The sequence below is a fragment of the Microtus ochrogaster genome, linkage group LG3 (assembly GCF_000317375.1).
Source record: "Microtus ochrogaster isolate Prairie Vole_2 linkage group LG3, MicOch1.0, whole genome shotgun sequence".
Classification (NCBI taxonomy): Eukaryota; Metazoa; Chordata; class Mammalia; order Rodentia; family Cricetidae; genus Microtus; species Microtus ochrogaster.
In genome coordinates, this window is record NC_022029.1 from 20,243,600 (window position 1) to 20,250,344 (window position 6,745).

The 6,745-nt window shown below is 37.3% G+C and overlaps 1 pseudogene; it reads left to right on the forward strand.

The window, feature by feature from the left end:
* The first annotated feature begins 4,879 nt into the window (after positions 1-4,879).
* Positions 4,880-5,787, forward strand: LOC101989496 (annotated as a pseudogene).
* Positions 5,788-6,745: the final 958 nt, after the last annotated feature.

A 6,745-nucleotide genomic window follows, 5' to 3' on the forward strand; every position in this document is an offset into this window, starting at 1 on the left:
CACACACAAGAAAATACAACAAAATTAAAGTAGAAAATGGATAATGTAGAATTATGATATAATTATCAATAAAATGGAACAAAATGAAGCAAATTACTGTCATTAAGTTATAAGAATAGTGTAGCAACAACACATAAATAAATTGTTAGAAATATGAGTTAACCAATAAAATCAACTAAAAAGAAAAAGAAACAGACACATTATAGATGCTGCTTAAAGTCAACATCTTCAAAGAGAGAGAGGTGGATGATCAGAGACAGAGTGTGGCATATGAGAAGCTTTCAGGGCAGGAATGTCAAAAATAATGTGATGAAGGTGACACAGATGCCAGGCATGGACTGTGAGCAAACCACAGAAAGAAACCTAAAGCCATAAATCTTTTTCTGTTGTGAGAATGGAAATGGAAAAAACTTTCACATATATAAATGAAAGTGGCTAGAACAGAACACAATATTAAAGTATGTGTGTCTACCACTAACCTTAAAGAACAGCCAGTGGCAAGATATGCTTCTTCAACTCACCAACATCCTCCCAACTAACACAGGCTAACCACTGAAAAGAAAAATGGAATTCACTCTGAACATATACAAAGACTCGCCTACATGCGGGAATAAAGTCAGGGCCATGATATCACTCTGAACTCCTGGCAGTTGGGAAGTTCAAGATGCTAAGAGGGTTGAGCTGTTCATTCTCACTTCATCCCCTCCAGATAGCAGCAACTCACTCTGTGTTCCTGAGTGGTAGTCTGGAAATGCAAGGCAAAGAATTTCTGTCTTAGTCTCTCTCCTTCCAGAACAGTGCCTTCCTCCAGGCCAACCAACCCTCCTGTCTCTCAGAGCCCTCATCTGGTAAATGCATTCAGTGGGTTGTGTTTTCTATAATGCCCTTGGGACAATGTGCTTTGGAGAAATCGGTTTTTAGTAGCCTTTCACCTTGGGTACCATCTGCTGTAGAACATTTATCCTGTTCAGTGGCTTTCTGGAAACTCCGAGAAAGTCAGGTTTCCCTCCAGCTGTAACTAGAGTTGTTGTCTGATTGCACACAAACAGTTCTCTTAGAGGTGAAGGGGGACTCAGGGGTGCGGGGAGCTGGGTAGAGGTTTTCAGGTTTTCAGCAGAATCATTTCTGGAATTGATGGAGAAACAGGGTCCTTCCTTGTAGACACTACCCCAATCTGGAAATGCAGACTGCTTTGCTAGCTTCTTATTCGTGAAGTAAATTTTTGTTTACCTCCTTCAAAGAATTAGTGAATGAATGATTGAAAGAAAGAACGAAGGAAGGAAGGAAGGAAGGAAGGAAGGAAGGAAGGAAGGAAAGAAATATGAGTTTCCATTTGCAAACATTATGGAACATTCATTTGTTTTGAACAATTACTTTAAACGTCTGCATGGGCAGACTAGGCAGGGCCCTCATCTCTAATGAAGACAACAGAAAACAGAGGACAAATGCACTCTCCATTTCCCTTCAAAGTTCATTTTATTACACGAACGTATTTGATATTACTCAGAGGTTTTCACTAAAGGGCTGTACAGGTGTTCATGTTAGTACTCCTATTTTGCATTATGCATTTGCTCTGTTCTTAGTCTCTGTAGTCCGGTAATGTCACTCACTCTCTCTCTCCCTATATCCCCCCTCTCTCTCGCACACACACATTTTCTGTGAACATTTTTCTATCTTTCCCAGACTTATGTCATGGGAGTTATGATCAATCTCTGGGTCTGACTGCTTCCCCACAGGCTCGGCAGTGACACTGCTGCTGCTGTTTCCTTGCAGGGGACTTGGCTGGTAAGTTTGAGATCATTATAATCTATGTATGCATTTGTGCTGACAGTTTTACTTGTGCTAAATTCAATATCCAAAGAATAATTTACATATTTAAATTCTTTAAGAGCATTGGGTAATAGCTAAGAATTAATACCTTATTAATACGTAGTTACTATTTGTTCCTGTGGGCATTATATATTTCATAAAGTTCCTCATGGAACTAGTTTGGGTCTCTAAGGTCTTCATCTTTCTGAGATTCCCTAAGACTTATTAATGCTGCTGCCCTAGGAAAGTACATCAGCCAACATCATGTATCTTATCACCTGAAGTCACATAACCACTCCATGTTCTCTCTGAGTAGACACACTGATTTTGTTCATTACTCATTAATTATGGTAAAAAAATGAAAGTGATACTTGATCTAATATGTTTGTATGTTCATTTTATTATTATCTCCTCAAAGCAAAATAAACAGTCCAGAATAATTCATAAACAAGACAGTTTTAAAAATTAAATACTTTCATAATGATAGGATAAAATTATTTTTCTTGGAAGAACATGGAGCTATGCAAGAAGCAACACTTGCTTTTGTTGCACATATCTTCTAACAGCTGCTTTCAGACTGCTTGTTCTTTTGGGCTGGCTCAATTTCATGGTGGTGGCTTCCCCACTGTTATGAGTATTCATGGGCACACTTTGGGTTTTAGTACTTACAGCTAAGTATTGCAAATTAAACTATTGGGAGATCCAGATTTAGCAATAACCAACAGCCACCTTCAGTGTCTGCTCTGAATGTGCTCCAGTGCTTTCCTTTCAGCCTGAGCAGCCCCGGTCTTCACACTCCTGCAGACTTTGAGGTGTGTATACAGTGCGCCCTAGAGGGTCCCGATCTCCTTGGCACTGCAGTACTTTGTAGACACTCTCTCTGGTGTTTTCTTCTATTCTATGGCTTCCTGGTTACATTGGCTTAGGGTAATTCTTTTGTCCTTCTGTTATGGAACTGTCAGAGGCATCAAATAAAAATGTCTAATAAGTACTTAGAATTTAAACTAAAATAAACCTCTTGAATTGGTGTGCACACCAGTAACTCCAGCATTCAGGAGTCAGAAGCAGAAGGAACATAAATTTGAGAACATCCACAAGTTCACAGCAAGGTCAAGGCCAGCATTAGCTGTAGACTGAGGTCCCATCTTAAAAGCAAGAACTAACAAACAAAACCTTAGAGCTCATGGATATGTGTGTCTTAGTTTTAGAGAGCTTTTCTAGTAAGTGCAGAAAACTTACAGTGGTCTCAGAATTGCAAAAAACCAGCTCCTATAAAACAAATGACTTTTCTCAGTGAATATATGTATTAACACATCAGTTTGTAGCCATGGTAGCTATGGACTTTTCTGGTCCATTTTCAGCTCCAGTGAACCCAAGAGAAAGATGCCACTTGATCAACTAGAAGATATCTCATTTTTTGTATGTTATAAACATTTAAAAAGCAATGGATATGAAGTAGAGAGTTTGAAGTGCATAGTTTTGGCATAAGAAAACATTTTAGATTACTTTCTTTTATATTATTATATTATCTTCTTTCATTTGGCTTATAATACACTTGCTGTATTAATAAGTTGTACTTCTAGAGTTAATAATATTTGGCTATAAGTATACGATATTACAACTTGCAATTTTACTGTTGGAATTGGGCTACAGTATTTACAGTTTGGAGATCAACACTTAAATGAGAATTTTTTTCTGGAACTTTTATTAATTAAGATTTATTTATTTCATTTTATATACATATGTATTTTTCCTGTATGCATGTTGTGCACCGCTTGCTTACCTGAGTCAGAAGAATGCAGTCAGAAGATTCCCTGGAACTAGTTACAGATGGTCACGAGCTACCATGTCACTACTGGAGAATCAAACCCAGTATTTCCACAAGAACAACTGTGCTCTTAAGACTGAGCCATCTCTCCTGTCTCTGTTCTGGAGATTCTAAAACAGAGAACATCATGGTGCAGTTACCTTAAATATTTGTTGGTGGGAGAAACAGATTCTTGGCTCTTACAATTGGAATGAACATATTCAGTTACTAGAATAACCTTTTACATAGTCATGTAAAAATAAAGTATATGATATATGGTTTCTATATGGTTTTACATCCATGGGGAGGTTTTATAGTGAGCTTACAAACTAAGTTTTGCAGTATTTCTATACATGCATGCATGCATTAATCTGTGTATGTGGAGTATAGTAGTGAACTTGAATATACAATAGGCCTACCTTTTCTTACAAGAACCTGTGTCAAAGTAATTGTTTCTTATTTCTCTTCCATAAAGCCACTTTTAAAATACTGAATTATATTCATTTGATAAAATAATGACACTGGTAACAGGGCCAGATAACGAACATAAACACCAAATGTAAGACAGTTGATTGAAATTATAGAAACTTCCTGTGTTGAAGATGTATGGTAACACTGAGGCCCTTGATTCCCACTGCACAAGAAAGGATCTCTTCTAAAACAGAAATTCCAAAACAGGATCACTATATGGTCATCTTTGGAAAGTTCATGTTTGTCTCAATGTGTGGTAAATAATATTTGGTTAATTTTCTTTTTGTGGCATGTTCTCACTTTTGGAGGCTCATAGCTCCACATCTGCAGATTTGAATATCTAGCCTGTGGTAACTACAGATACCAGGAAAACAAAGTAGAACTATGGGCAGGATGTCGGTGGTGGTAGGAGACAATGAAGAGGGGACTGTTTTAGGTTCCAATCATAAAATAAAGCAAAAAACCCAGTAGAATTGGATTTCTAAGACATGAGGTCCAGATGCAATACAGGAACACAAAGTGTGCATTCTGTATAAAATGTAGCTGACAATGCATTTATTATGCACAATATGCTAAGTATACAGGTATTATGTGTAGGGTGCATAGAAATATAGGCCATCTCCAGTCGGAACAACAAAGGTAAAATGACAGATAAATCAAGAATTGGCATGTAAAATAGAGTATGATATAGACATATTGACACAAGTCACAATTTTGATGTATACTCTCTTATTTTTTAGGTATATAGAATATGCTTCCACTATGCTTTCTGGATGATTACGCTTCCCAATTATGTCCTCGCTAAACCATATCTTTTATTTTCAAAATGGAATTGGAATTTTTGCCAATGTATTTCTCCTTCTTTTCTACATTTTCACAATTCTATATCACAGACCTAAGCCCATGGACCTGATCTCTTGTCAACTGTCCTTCATCCATACAGTAATGCTCCTCACTGGAGGATTTGTTTGGGTTACAGACATATTTGAGTCACTGAACATTGAGAATGACATCAAATGTAAGATAGTTTTTTACATACGCAGGGTGATGAGAGGCCTCTCCATCTGCATCACCTGCCTCCTGAGTGTGTTCCAGGCTGTCACTATCAGTCCCAGTACCTCGTTCTTGGCGAACTTTAAACTTAAGCTAAAGAAGTACATAATCTATGCTTTCTTCTATATTTGGTCTCTCACTTCGTCATTTTATAGCTACCTGATCTTCTATGTAGGTGGTTTTACCAATGTGAGTGAGACCAATCAGATGAAAGTCACTAAATCCTGCTCACTCTTACCCACGAACTACATCATTAAGGCACTGAATTTAACAGTGACAACCTCCGTTGATATATTTCTTGTAGGATTATGCTGACCACAAGTGCATACATGGTGGTTATCTTGTTCAGACATCAGAGGCAACACAAGTATCTTCACAGCCTCAGCCACTCGAGATCATCCCCTGAGAAAAGGGCCACCCAGACCATCTTGCTGCTGGTGACTTTCTTTGTGGTCATGTACTGGGTGGACTTCATCATCTCAACCACTGCAGTCCTATTATGGATGTATGACCCAGTCATCCAGAGTGTTCAGAAGCTTGTAATGAGTGTTTATCCCACAATTACTCCTTTGATTCAAATCAGTTCTGATAACAGAATAAACAATATACTGAAGAATATTCGGTCAAAATACCACCAGATTTTGTAAAAACGTCATTTTTCTTCTGTAATAAATGTATTTATTTTAATTCATATGGAGAATGTCGTTCCAGCTTGTGTGCATGTGTGAATTTTTGGTTCCCAGGGAGGTCAGAAGTGGTCATTGAATTCTCTGTAACTGGAGGTGCAGATGGTTTTAGGGAAATATGTTGGTGTAGCACCAATAATTTTTTGTCTAAAAAACAGACTTTTCATTAACTATTTAATAGTCATATATTTAAATACAATTTTGTTGTATACCACATACAAATTCTTGTGACATTTCTGCTACCAAGTGCTATAGAGTCCTTTAAGTTCATTATACACCATAAGTTGATATTTCTACTGATATTTTCTTATTCTCTTCTTTTTACTTTATATCATATATGTACCCTTGATGTTGAGGCTACTCAACTGAACCTGCTTAGTGATAATGATTTTTTCTTTTTTCCTTTCTTTTTTTTTTTTGTGACAGGGTTTCTCCCTAGCTTCGGAACCTGTCCTGGAACTAGCTCTTGTAGACCAGTAAAATCTCGAACTCACAGAGATTCACCTGTCTCTCACTCCCAAGTGCTGGGATTAAAGGCATATGTCACTATTGCATGATGATGATACTGACTTTTTAAGTTTTTCTTTTGAAAATATTTTAATCTACATTTAGTCTTCAATAATTGTTTAAATATATGATTGTAGTTTAAACCTATTTTCTAATTATTGTTTCTCTGAATCCATACAAATTATATGAGTTTCAAATACATTTTCACTACAGTTACGTAAACACTATTACATGAAGTTTTCATGTACCTCTGTATTTACACTTCATTTCGTCTATGCTTCCTGAAATATTGCTGGCAGATAGAAATAGTTTATACCCGCCGGGCGATGGTGGCACACGCCTTTAATCCCAGCACTCGGGAGGCAGAGGCAGGCGGATCTCTGTGAGTTCGAGACCAGCCTGGTCTACAGAG